This window comes from Arachis ipaensis, chromosome B1 (assembly GCF_059453495.1).
Source record: "Arachis ipaensis isolate K30076 ecotype BB chromosome B1, ASM5945349v1, whole genome shotgun sequence".
Classification (NCBI taxonomy): domain Eukaryota; kingdom Viridiplantae; phylum Streptophyta; class Magnoliopsida; order Fabales; family Fabaceae; genus Arachis; species Arachis ipaensis.
In genome coordinates, this window is record NC_142436.1 from 2,806,216 (window position 1) to 2,820,651 (window position 14,436).

At 32.0% G+C, this 14,436-nt stretch overlaps 2 long non-coding RNA genes across 4 annotated transcripts; one reads left to right on the plus strand and one right to left on the minus strand.

The window, feature by feature from the left end:
• Positions 1-2,252: 2,252 nt before the first annotated feature.
• LOC107640133 (uncharacterized) lies at positions 2,253-7,516 on the plus strand. 2 transcript variants are annotated; one of them, XR_002357219.2, is made up of 11 exons: positions 2,262-2,837; positions 3,840-3,870; positions 4,513-4,565; positions 4,989-5,052; positions 5,224-5,251; positions 5,432-5,528; positions 5,886-6,022; positions 6,200-6,287; positions 6,540-6,606; positions 6,977-7,037; positions 7,272-7,516. It is a non-coding gene; the product is annotated as an uncharacterized LOC107640133 (long non-coding RNA). The 2 variants fall into 2 exon arrangements; XR_002357212.2 differs by lacking the exon at positions 3,840-3,870 and having other exon boundaries at positions 2,253-2,837.
• A 1,500-nt stretch (positions 7,517-9,016) lies between these two features.
• Positions 9,017-11,778, minus strand: LOC107640247 (uncharacterized). 2 transcript variants are annotated; one of them, XR_001620358.3, is made up of 4 exons: positions 11,035-11,778; positions 10,082-10,164; positions 9,750-9,869; positions 9,017-9,462 (listed from the first exon to the last, which is right to left on the minus strand). It is a non-coding gene; the product is annotated as an uncharacterized LOC107640247 (long non-coding RNA). The 2 variants fall into 2 exon arrangements; XR_015902169.1 differs by having other exon boundaries at positions 9,750-10,164.
• Positions 11,779-14,436: the final 2,658 nt, after the last annotated feature.

Consider the following 14,436-nt stretch of genomic DNA (forward strand, 5'->3'; position numbering starts at 1 on the left):
TTTTGGCTGTAAATTCTGGAGAGAGGGGAGGTGATAACAAATATTACAATAAAAATTGAGAGAATTTGTCAATACAAAATTATAGCAATAAGTCTTGTGAATTTAATATTTAAGTTATTTATTTTTATTTTTAATTTATTTTATAGTCTCTATATTTTGGTCACAATTTTTCTATTTTGTAGTATAATGTGTTAAGATTTAAAATAAATTTTTAACTTAATTTTTTTTTTTTTTGCATTTTTTAACTCACAATCATTTTTTTATTTAAAAAATGTGTCATTTAACATTATATATATTTGTTTTAAAAGATAGAATTTAATTTTGATGTAATAATTATGTAAAATATTTTATATAATTGTCAAATTATATCTATTTATTTAGATGATTATTTATACGATTAATTAAAAAAAATTTTGCTAATATATTATTACAAAATTAAATATACATGTAAAATTTTTTTACACTAACAATATTTTTATAAATTAATAACAAAATTTTAATAAAAATTTTTTGACGCTATTAGTTAATGCTGAAAATAATATAATTTGCCTCTTAACTACCTGTATTTATAGCTAAATGCCATGAGCAACATGTGCTCACCCTGTTACAGCCTGCAAAAGTAGGTGGTTTCCGTGGACACGTCTTACAATTGAAAGTGATTAACCTTAGTTTTTGTAGCCTTGTCGGCGAGGGAGAAGAATGAAGCAAAAATTTCCCATGTTTTTTTCATTCAAAATATTTATTGTGGTGTCTGCTAGAAACTAAACATGTAGCAAAAATTTCTTATGTTTTTTTCATTCAAAATATTTATTGTGGTGTCTGCTAGGAACTAAACATGACTTAGGATGTCAATGGGGCAGGACAAGGACGGGAGATGTCTCCCTGCTCTTCATCTTCGCCCTCAGATTTGTTTTCCATCTCCGTCTCCATTCTCCGCCATGGGAAATATTGTTCCCCATTCCTATTTTCTACGGGGCCCCGTTCTCTGCGGGAACCCCATTTCCCATCTACATAATAATTCTAACTAATTATTAATTTCCATATGAATAGAGTTGCAAGTATTTATCTTATACAAAAACTACAAGATTTTATACAAAAAGTCTAAATGACACGATGATGACTTCTTTCGAAATAACGCAATGGGGGGACGCAACGACGAGCCAAAGGACAAAGTAGTGGACGAGGTGGGAGACGCGGCAACAAAGAGGAGAATGCACACGACGACAGAGTTACGAAAAGGAACGCCGCAAATAGAAATTACGACGCGGTAAGAGTGATGGCACGGTGAGGTGTGACGATGCGGTGAGAAGGGTGACGAGGAGGTGGCTGCAGAGAGGTTGGATGGAGTATGGACAACCTTAGGGATCTCTGAATTGAAGAAGGGTTAAGCAAATAAAGATTAGGAGTTTTGGGTTTCTATATATATGTGTGTGTGAGAAATGACTAAAAAACATATATGAGAAATAAACTATTAAGGATAATTCAAGGAATTCATAAGTTTCAGGGAATAGCAGGGACGTGGTGGGAATCCCCGCTCGGGTCCCCGCGCCTGCTTCGGGGGAATTTTGTCCCCCATCCTATTTCCATAGAAAAAATTCTCCATAATCGGATTCCCATTCGAGGCAGTCCCCGCAGAAATCCCGCGTCTCGAAAAATTTTGCCATCCCTAAAACATGTAGTGTCAGGAATATTTATTATTAATAATAACAATAACTAACCGCCACTCTTTGAAACAAAAAATACTTAGAAATGTTATTTTGATAAATCCAATTCTAAAATTCTTCTTCAACCTCTTCACATTTTTCCATCAAAATGTGGATATATAGTTAAATTTATATCCATAAGAAAATGGTCGTAATAAAAAAAATTATACCCAAAGTAATGGAAATTAAAAATCATAAAAGAACTACTAACTCAACAAAAAATTCACTACTAGAAAACTAGTTATTACAGACGGATATTTCCGACGGATTTTATCCCACTAAAATACAGAGAAAATTTCAGAGGAATTTTTTGTCGAAAAACAAAAAAAATGGATTAGCATAAATTACAGACGAAAAAGAGAATCCGTCGATAATTTCGTCAAAAAAATTAATTTTTTCCGTGAAAAATGGTTACAGACGGAAAATCCGTCTGTAATTAAATAGACAAAACACTGCATTTTATTAAATTATTACAGACGAAAAATCCATCTGTAATTTAAATTTTTCGTCGGAAATATTGAAAACCCTAATTTTATCACCACCCATTTCACACTCCATTCGAACACCATTCACACTCCATTCACACTCCTCTTCGCCCTCATCCCTCGAACTCTTCGCCCTGCAGCCCGCCGCCTGCAGCCACCGCAGTCTCTGCCGCCACTGCAGCCACACAGCCCCGCATCAGCCCTCGCAGCTCCCCGCAACCCCACAGCCTCACAGCCCCGCAGCGGCGCAGCCACCGCAACCCCTACACAGACACAGCCTCCACCGCCAACGTAGAAGATTCGTCGCCGTCGTAGGAAGCTGTGTCGCCGTGATTGGAAGCTCCCTCCCCGTTGTTTGGAAGCTCATTGGCCTTCTCCTCTGTTCGAGCACTCTCCTTCTCTCTCTGTGTCGCCGTTGTGTTTCTGTCACTGCCCTTCCTCCTCGCTTTCATTCACGAGTCATGACCGTTCCTTCACTCCTCCATTGGAAGTAGATCTGAAGAGCCACGAACCGAGGTGTGGCATGTTCCTCCATCATTGAGTTGGTGTTGCGGTTGCCATAACTTTGCGTCCCTTGCTGTCGTCGACAATCACATTGTGCCCCTCCTCCCACACCTCCTCCATACGCCATTTTCCCTTTATTTCTGAGGTAAGATTTGAGATTTTTTTCCTATTTCTTAGTTTTTATTTTTTGTTTTTGTTCTTGGTGTTTCTTCTGATGAGTTTTCTTATTGTGTTGTTATTGTTATGTTCAACATTTTTTTTGAGGGATTTTGCTCAATGTTAAGGTTCGTTTAGTGTTGTAACATTTATGATTAGTGGAAAAATAGATAAAAATAAAACTGAATAAAGTGTTGGTGAGACACCTCCAGACAAGAAATTAAAAGAATTAAAGCTTACTGAAGATCAATCATATGTTTAACTGTTAGTTGTTTATGAAACTACCATAAGCTATTGAGTTTTTTGGGCCAATTGAGATGCTATGAAGTGTATAGGCTTCTGGTTCAACCCTTGTCACATTCTGTCTCCATCTCCTATTGATTACTCACTTCTGTAGACAAACTGATCTTACTTTGTAAAATGTATGTTAATGATGGTACTAATAAGTGATTCCACCATTAGAAATTATGAATCATGATCATTAATTTTCTGCATATAATATCTTTTATCATACATGTGTTATAAATAAAATGGAATTATTGTTCTATTTTCTCTCATCAACTTGGCAGCATACTTTAATTTTCTTCTTCATTATATTTCCAAAGTGGTTTCTGAATGAAATATATATGAGCATGATGTGCTGAGTGGCTAGCTGATAATTTAGGATAGGAACTATAAAGTTTGGTTCTATTTATATCAAGTAATTAGGGGAAAAATGGTACTTTTAAGACATGGATCCATGAGTTAAGGTTAGTGCAATTCTTCTGATTCAGTTCACGCAATTCTGTGAAAAATGGCATGCTTTGGATTTTAGAGATTCTTTTTTCTTCGATTGATTTATATTTCTTTCCTTTACTGATTCTTTTTGTTTCTCAATTGGATTGAGGAGTTATGTAACAAAAAAATAATCTAAGGTGGTTGTTGATGATGTTGAAATTTAGTAGTCCTATATATATTTTTCAGCTTTTGATTTTTGTAATTTGCAATGCAGGGGACCAATGTGGTTCTGATTTAATGTAAATGTGAGTCTATGTTTTTGTTCTTTTATTTCTCAAATCACAGTCAATGATTTTGATAAACTAATTCTGTGCAATCTCTGGTATGTAAGTAGAAAACTGATGCATTGATACTTAAATATACTTTTCATTTTTCATTAATACAAGTTTAAATTATATATAGCATTATGTAGTTTGTGAAAATATACTTGTTCAAAATAGAAAAACTCAAGTTTTTTAGAGATAAATTGGTCAGATGTGTTTGATTTTCCTAATATTTTTTTCAGTTTTTGATTTTGATGATAGGAAAAATATTTCCCTGCTTATTTTTCGGTGTTCAGTTGTGTAATTAGAGCACTAAATGTGATTGTTTATAGGCTAAAAGAATACTAAGTAATTAAGTGAAAAATTTGATGAAACCCATATTGTCGTGTCTATAATTAAATGCTGAAGAGCACTGTGACCATGCATTTGATTCTATGAGAAGGGAATCTGTCATCATGACACAGTGAGTCAAGTAGTTTGTCTTTATTTTGTTCATGACTATTTTTTAGTTTCTTAATTAATTTTTTTAATACTATTCCATGGTAATATCTTAGGCAAAGATCCAATTGACAGTGATTCCCAATTTTTAGTTTCTTAATTAATTTTTTTAATACTACTCCACAGGATCGACGGCTTAGAATTCAGCTGTCTCTCTGCTCCAAGTGACAGTTAATGAGGTTAGCAAGCACACCCTGATTCTCAAAAAATTCTGTGTGATTTGTTTATCTATAGTTGTTGGATTAGGTCTTTTCTTGAGTCTTCTGATTGTGATTTTGCCATAGTAAATTACCAAATTGCCCTCTCTCATGATTTTATAAAAATAATACTCTTGTCTCTTCTAGTTTAATCTAACTTGATAAGCAGCAGATTGGTAGATTGCTGATCAATTATGAAGTGGGTTTGGACCACCTGGTACATCTCTTAGAGAGACTCCATAAATAGGGTGGACCTTCTCTTTGCTTGGTTCTTGTTGTATCCTTGTATAGGAATGCCATGTGAATTGCTGAAAATTGATTCTCTTTTTTGTTTGCTTGATTTCTGTACCCATCCATCTGCTCTACACCCTCTCTATGCTTAATATTTTTACTTATATTCTGCAGATAGTTTGTTCTTTGCATAGAAGAGAATATAGGTGAGCCGGTGCATCTGCATCTTGTATCACTGGTATGAGTTTGTTTTCCTCTCAGAACAGAATCAGATGAAAGTTTATCTTGCTGTCAATTGTATTCTATCAACCTTTTGAGTTTTGTGCATAATATTGTCTTTTAATATATATTGTCTTTTGGTGTTTCTTATGCATGCCTAATTATTTTTCCTTTTGATTGTATGGTGCAGGAAAATGTCATGATTCCTGATGACACAGGTTTGCTTCTCAATCTTCTTCATTGTTGATGTTTAGACAAATTCTTAATATGCAATGTTTTTACAACCATGTAGTTCCCTATATATTCAAACAGTAGCTATTGATACTAGACATTGGTTCCATCATTTCAGCTTTGAAATTGCAAACTAATCATTAATATGTATTGGTTGGTGAAAACAGGAGTGATATTGTAACCATTGCCAAAAGGGTGATAATGTCAAACGAGCTGCCAAGCAACTCAAGTCTTGCCTTTCTTGGAAAGACTCCATAGGCACCAGTACATATTATTCTCTTCTTTCTGCAAATTGCAAAGCTTCTTAACCGTTATCATTAACAAATTAAGATCATACTTTTTTTATCTTCTTGAGGCAGCTCTATTGAAAAATTATAAAGATTAACTCTCGTGTTAATAAACCGAGGCAATGTTTATCTTTCTATTCTTAGCCATTTCTCTGTACTATGGCTACCCTTTTCACAAACAAGTTTTACTTTTAAAATGAAAAGTTCTTATTGGTGCCAATTTTTTTCACTTTTTTAAGGATAATAAACTAGATGCTTAGAAAAGAGAACAAAAAACTAAACTTTTTCATGATAGCTCCTTTCTTGCTTACAGTATTTGTATGGTTTATTGCAGTGGATGATTAATGTTACTGTTGATTCTGATTTTACACCATTTCATGTGTAATGAGGGTGGTCAGCAGCAGCACACACTTCATCAAATAAGATTATTTTGCTTTATTTGTGAAGACTATTCTAATTAGCAAGATAAAGGTTTACTTTTCTTATTCCATCGAATTTTATTTTACCTATTTATAATATTTATGAAAATATATTTTTAATTTATCTCATGATATGGACAAAAGATGTTGTTGTTGTTGTTGTTACTTTCGCGTAAAGCGCGAGTCTAAACCTTGATTTTATTTATTGACAAGGTTTTATGTTTTTCAGCATTCTTTTGCATTGGTTGCGCTCATGGAATTCTATTATCAATTGGGTGGGGCGTGCGGTTATGCAAAAACTGAATGTTAGTACCTAGGTATGTGTTTTTGCTCTCATCTTCCCAAAACTCATGCTAATTCTTTGCATCACCATTTTCATTCCCTTGTTAATACACCAATGCAATGTTTATTATCTTTTCACTGCTAGAAGTTTTTTTTATAAAAATAATACTCTAACTCTCTCTCTCTCTCTCTCTCTCTCTCTCTCTCTCTCTCTCTCTCTCTCTCTCTCTCTCTTTCTTCTTTTCCATCCCCAATCACAATCTCTTATTCTTTCTTTCCATCTGTAGGAGTTCAATCAAGCTTTCTCAACTTTTACCGACACTGAAACACAATTTCCTCAGTCTATTTCTTCAGGTATCACATCGTCATATTAATTCTTTCTTTGCTGTTACAACTTACAATTATGCCTCTCACTCTTACTCTTTCGCAATTCTGAACCTTTTAGCTCATCACTTTGTTGCATTAAAACATAGAGGTATGCTTATAATTTCCTGCTCTAGTTATTATGCCTCTCACTCTCACTCTCACTCTTTCGCAATTCTGAACCTTTATGAGTGAAGCAAAATTTGTCATGTGTACATTTAATATAGAGAAGTGAAGTTGGCAGTGATAATGGGGCATTAAAGTATACAACCACTATTTGATAATGGTTCAATTGAGAGTTTTTGTTTAGCTCTTCGTATATTTTGGTATTAAAGTATATGATTGTACTTTGTTATGGCAGGTATACTTTATTTTGGATAATGCTACTACTTAGCAAGCTTGCGTTCAGCTACTATGTGGAGGTATTATGTCTTCAAATTTTACTACAGTTCCTCTTTTACCCTCCTTTAAGAAGCTCATGGTTCTTGCTTTCTAGGAAGAGATGTAATTCTCTATTTACTGATTCTTTTATGGAAACTTGTTCATGCAAAAAGAGACTACTTCTGGAGTGCAAAATGCTTTAAATAATATGCTTTATTTTTATTCAAGCATTCCAATTCACTCCAATTCCAATTCGGGTTTTGATTCTATTTCAGTCAGGAGATGTCAAGATTAACTTTCAATGTGAAGCTTGATGCTGCCGATGCAATTTAGTTATCTATTAATATTTTAGATTATTCTATCTTTAAGTGATAAGTGTAATTTGTGACATTCATGTAACATTAGGATGGTCATCTTATTTTTTTGGGTATCTTTTTATTAAGACAGTGAGATATTGGCCAATGATGTTGAAAAATAACATCCAATTTTATAGGTATCATGTAATGAATATTATGTTTATTTATGTGATTTTTGGCTTTCTTTTTTCAATTTACAGTGTTTGATGGAGTAAATTTAGAAAACAAACCTAAAGTATTTATTTTGCAATGGAAAAATAAAAAAAAAATTCTATTTTACCTTACCGACGGATTTACAGACGGATTTTCTGTCTGTAATTAGAGTGTAAGATAATTTTCCAAAGTTTAAATTACAGACAGAAAATCCGTCTGAAAGTTCGTCGCCTTTGGGAAATGGATAGAAAATTTACAGAGGAAAAATCCGTCGGTAACTGGTAAAAATCCGTCTGTAATTTTTCGACGGAAAAAAATCCGTCGGTAAATAATTTCCGACGGGGCTTTTACGGAGGGACAAAATCCGTCGGTAATTTTTTTAGTAACCAAAAATCCATCTGTAATAAAGACTAAATCCGTCTATAAATCTGTTTGTATTAATCCATTTTCTAGTTGTGAATTATAAAACTTTCTTAGGATTCGAATAAAAATTCATAGGATTTATTATTAAACTTATTTCTTATTTTCTACCTACCATATCAAACAAATTATTTATACCTATAATTACTAAATAAATATATTTATAGAGGTTGAATATATATTAGTATATAATAATATAAGGGCAATTTACCAAAATAAATAAAATGGCATCTAATATTATCAGAATACACATTTTACAAAACAGATACTAAAATGTATTTTTTCCATAAACTATGTAAATTGTGACAGGAACCACAGTTTACAAATGAACGTACTCGCGGTTTACGTTGGAAGCCAAAATGCACATAATCCGCAATAAGGGCACTATAACAAATAAGAGTTTTCGCAACGGTCGAAAACTGTTGCCATAGATCAGAAAACCGTTCCTAAAACTTTAGGCAACGCTTTGACAATGGTTTTTTACCTAAAGCAACGGCAACCAAAAAACCGTTGCGATAGTTACTGGCATAGACAACGGTTTTGACAACAATTTTTCAAGAACGGTTTAGAACCGTTACTAGATAGGCAACGGTTTAAAACCGTTCTCTTTCATGACGTAATGGTTTAAAACCATAACTGACTAGACAACGGTTTTAAATTGTTGTAGTTTTGCTGTTCATAAAAACAACGATTTAAAAGCGTTGCCTTCGGTTGTGTTTTTTGGCAACGGTTTTAATATTATTGTCATTTTGTAGCTGCCTTTGACAACGGTTTTAATACCATTGCCTTTTGTGACTTTTGACAACGGTTTTTTATAATTATTCATGATTTACAATAATTTTCTCATTTTGTATTGAAATTAGTTCCAACTATTTTTTTAATTTAATGTCAATAAATAAACTTAACTATTTGAATCAAATTACTAAAGAAAACTAATAATTGAACATTTACCATCAAATTTAATTTATAAAGTATTATGTAAGATCCATAATCACATTATATCATCATTACAAAATATCATAATACTAGTCTAAGTCATAACTATTTCAAATTATATCACATTTTTCAAAATATAATAGCAAGGCATAATCTTAAGTGAAAATACTAATTCATTTTGGACATGATAATGCTAGAACTTAAAAATTATTACAGACAAAATTTTGTGTCACTGAAGTTTGACTAAAAAAAATATACATAATAAAGAAAAGTAGTACTCATTGCTTTGCATAATTTTGACAACTTAAAATGCACCAAACTAAATTCAAATCCAAATAAAAAACAATTAATTCATTGTTTGCACACTCAAAAAACTTCAAAGTTTAAAATCTATACACGTTGACACTAGCCAAGCCATTACCGACTAAGAAACATGCAACACAAAGCATACCACAACTTTGATCTTAGCAACATTGTTTGCTCTCTTTTTATCTGTTAAGGAACTCCTAAGGACTTGGCTCTCAAACAAGCCGTGGAATTTGTTTCCAAGTCTGCTACCACCGAGAATGTCCTCAGCCGAATCATTAAACAAATTTTGTCCCTGAATATTACCATAATTTAAACACTTATTTTGTGAAACATTAAGACATCCATTGAGAGAATCAACTCAGAATTTCCAGCCACTTTACATGCTAACAAAATAAACCAACCAGTAATTAAGAGACAACCATTAACATTAGCATTATGCTCCATAAAACAACTTAGCTTAATTTCAAACCAAATTGATTTAAACAAAACTTCTATGCTTAACTTTTTACATAGAGAAACATGTTCAGCAAAATAATTCTTTGATTTATAACAGAAAATAAGCTTAATCCAAACACACACCGTAACTGAACCTCAACGGACGAGGTGGGGGACGGCCTAGTGGACGCAAGCGGAGAGGAGAGCACAGAACAGCAGCAGATGACAGAGTAGGAACTGATGGCGAAGCAGAACTATTTTCTCCTAACATTGCTCAAAACAAAATCTTAATAAAGAAAAAAATTCAATCAACAAAGTAACTAATGGCAGAACAAGCCAACATCATCATAGTAACAATCAACAATCAACAAAATTCATAATAAGCGAAACCAATTCATAAACCAAACAAAATGAAATCATGTGGTTCTTCCCAAAAGATTTTACCATAATAGAAGAATAGTCTTTATAGTTTATACCTCAAAGCAAACAGGACAATTGTGATGCATTGCTCTTTTCAAACAGCGATGATCATCTTCCAATCATTTAGAGTAGTAGCACCCTAAAACATATAATAATTAATTTACAAGGATCAAGAAAAAAAAAAGATATAACTATATAGAGAAAACAGGAAAAAAAATAAGGAACAATGAATGAAACCACATTTCTCACCTCAATCCACCATTCACAGCAACATCATTAATCAATTACTCACCTGATGTTTATTGATGCACCGAGCAGCGATGGACGAATTTATAAAAAAATAAAGTCTTAGAGTTTTATAAAAATTTTGACAGCATCACCTCAAAAATTTGGACTTAAACCACCCTTACGGGTTCCCTCCTTCTCAATAGTTTACCAGCCTTTCATCAGCAATTATCAAACAAAAAGGTTCTTAATAATCAACATATTTTATCACCATTTGGTTCCACTCTTTGTAAAATTATTTATAAACCATAAAAATTACTATTTTTAGTTAAGAAATCAATTTTAGGTACTTAGTTTAGAAATCTAAACTCAATCTATTTATCATTCATCAAGCCTCAATCTCATAAATTACTCATTATAATTTGATTCAACCACCAATCACAACATTATTAAGTAAAAAAAAAAAAAAAAAACAGAACTTCCGACAAGCATTCATCCCCAAACAACCTTGCAAGATGCACACAAGAGTTAAACAAATTTCAATTTACACGCACGTGATCGTCATCATACCAGTCACATTCACAGCCATAACCTAAACTCAATAAACTAATTGAAACACTAGAACATCATCTCAATACCAAACTAATCCAAATTTTACATCCTCAAACTAAGCTTATTTCTACCAATTAATCACACAAGACATTTATAAATTATTTGCAGATACTCACTAAACTTCAATGATATTCATAAATTAAAACGGTTAATTCTAAAAGAAATCCCCTACCTCTGAGTGTCAAAATTAGAAGAAATTTGAGACGGGTTGTGGCGGCAATGGCTGAGCTAGCGTAAACAGCAGCAGAAATAGGGGCCGAGCAAGGACAGTGGCTCCAATAGTGGCATTTCCTGGCATCAATGGCGGCGTCCCTGGCGACCAGCGGTGCGGTGGCAAAACCTCCCTCTCCTCTGCGAGTTTCTCCTCCCTCTTCATGTTCTGTTCATCCCATCAACAGTAGGAACTTCTAATCATTGGCGATGAGACAGCCTCGTTCTCCTCCTTCTCTGTCAGAGCATCTTCGCGCGTCACTCCCCTGGTTCTCTCTCTCTTGGACGCGTCTTCTTCAGCAGCGGCGACAATCCCGAGCAGAAACAGCGACGGCTTCGCAGCTTCCTTCTCCCTCTTTTGTTCGCGCATCCTTCCTCCTTCTCTGCTACAGCGTCGACGGCGACTGCGACGGCTAGGGTTCGTCACAGTGACGGCGGTGGCGTCTTCGACGGCGAGCTCGATAGTGACCAGGTGCGACAGAGCTGGCGGCGTCCTCTCCACCATCGCGTTTCCCGCAGCGGCAGCTCTCTCCCTCGCACGGTTCAGATTGACGATGACATGACGGTGGTGACGCGTGTGATGGGCTCCACGGCGGTGAGGCGCGACGCCGGCGCGCTCTTCTCCCTCTCCTTCCCTTTTTCTTCCTCGCGAGGTTTAGCTTTCTCTCTTCTCTCTGCGTTTCTCGTTTCTCAGGAGGGGTGGAGTTTTAAGGTTAGGTTTCTCAATTTGAAAACTAGAATTTTTTATTTAATTTGAAAATGTAGCATTAGAGTTAAATTTTTATCAAACAATATAGATAAAATAGATATTTTAATAAAATTATTGAATAGAATAATAATTTTAAAATTAAATATATTTTATTTATAATTATTTAAAAATATTATTCATTAATATATTATTTAATAAAAATAATTATTTTTAATTTAAATTATAAATAAACATATTAATTATAATTTATTAATTACCGTTTAAATTTAAAATGTCAATTTTTTAAATTAAATAATATAATTTTTTATTTTTTATTATAAAAATTATAATTTTAAATTATATAAAATAATTAATTATAATAAAATTACACAAAAATATTAATTAAATTAAGTTCAAAGTATTTATAAAAATTAATTTAATCATTCTTAATAGATTTTTTTAAAAATAAAAAACTCGAATTAAACTATAAATTATTCATAATTTAAGTTATTTAAATTAAATTATATAGTTCTTTTTTATTTTTCAATCACCAAGATTATAATTTTAAATATACTAAATATCCAATTATAGTAAATATTATATAAAAATCTTAATTAATTTAAATTTTAATTCTTATGAAAATTACATATCACTCCTAATTACTTTAGATTCAATATATATTTAATTATTTTTAGTAAAGGAAGTTTCTCCAAGTTTGGTTATGTTAGGGGTTAGAGGGAGTTTAAACAAAAAAAATATAATATTTATTATAAATTTAGTTTAATTTTATTTTTTTCAAAAATAATATTTGTTATATATTTATAACAAAAATATATAATATTCATTATAAATTTATTTTAATTTTGTTTTTTTCAAAAATAATATTTGTAAATATATTTATAACAATAGTTTTTGAGTATTCTATAAATTATAGTATTATAGAAAAAATTATTTAAATTTATATGATTATTTATAATTATTTTTATATGTATCTTTTAATTTGGATAATTATTTAAATAATATTAAAAAATTATTGTAATAGTTATAAAATCGTTCTTTAAAATAGTCAAAGAGAACAGTTTTATTTTATTGCTATAACGTAATGAAAAATTGAACTTCAACAGCAACACTGTAAAAACCGTTGTCTAAGACCATCTAATAGAACGGTTTTAAAGTGTAGCATTTTGGCAACGGTTTTTATGCGTTTCTTTTGTACAATTATTTAAACAACAATAAAAAACTGTTGCATAAAAAAAATCTTGGTAACGGTTATAAAACCGTTCTTTAAAATAGTCAAAGAGAACAGTTTTAGTTTATTGCTATAAAATAATGAAAAATTGAATTCATTGGTAACACTAAAAAAATTGTTGTCTAAAATTATCTAAAAGAACGGTTTTAAAGCGTTGCAAAATTTGGTGTTGCTAAAGCCCGTATTTGTTGTAGTGGGGTGTCGCAGTTTGTGTGTGAGTTGAGAATGTGCATAAACCGCAACCCTTTTCGCTTTTACATCTCCATCTTCTTGCTCTGTATCACTATGCATCACTATACCCTGGCATTAGCTGCATTGCTTTATTCTCCCATCATGCTCCACAATTCTCACATATTCCGCTTTCTCTTTTTATATATATATATATTTTTTGTTGATTTTTTCAGCGACTTTTTTGATTATTTTGTTTCAATTTTATCAAAAGATCAATTTTTTGGGACCTGAGATGTTGTGTTTATTTATTTATTTTTTCATTTTTTTTAGACTATGCCTTCTCTAACTATTGGCTCATTTCATTGGTTAAGTTCTCTGCCACTTGATCAAGAAAATCTCAATGATGATGCTCCTGATTCTTCCTTCAAGTTTAAGAACAATTTATTTTTATATAATATTAAATATGAAATAAATGACAATCTTAAAATAATTAATTGCATTTATACAGATCAACCATAAAAAAACAAGACTAGTAAATTAATTTATTATTCACCATAACTCTTTTAATTCAAGTAGTACGTACTCAGTACTAAATAAAAAAATTTAACAAATATACTTAATCCTAAATTTTAGAACTATAAATTTTAGAACTAAATTGACTCTAAATTGAACAAATGTATTTCATGTTTGATATTATATAAAATAAATTGTTAACTTAATAAAAAATTAAATATTCTAATGTTTAATATGATCATTCCTTATCCATCCTAATATTCTACAATAGCAGAAAAATGGCGGCTGCTCTATTTTGTAGGCATCTCATTTCGCAGGTGTCAATGGGCAAATATAAAAAATGATTTCAATCTCCACTGATGAGTTGTTAGACATGGATGAAGCACTGAAGCTGGTGAAAACTATGCTAAAGTAGAAGGTCCAGGTTGAAAAAGTATTCAACTGAGAGCAAAAAACACATACACAAAAACCGCGAGACTCCTGTCGGCTGTCGCAGTTTCTAGCCATTTTGCATATCAACATAAACCGCTGTAGGAGTGTAACGGTTTATGTTCATTTGTAAATCGTGGATCCCCTGTCACGGTTTACATAATTTATGAAAAAAATGCATTTTAATATCTATTTTACAAAATGTGTATTCTGATAATATTAAAAGTCATTTTATTTATTTTAGTAAATTGCCCATAATATAATGACTTATATAGTATTTTATTCACAATGATTAACTTGATGCATATTCTCAA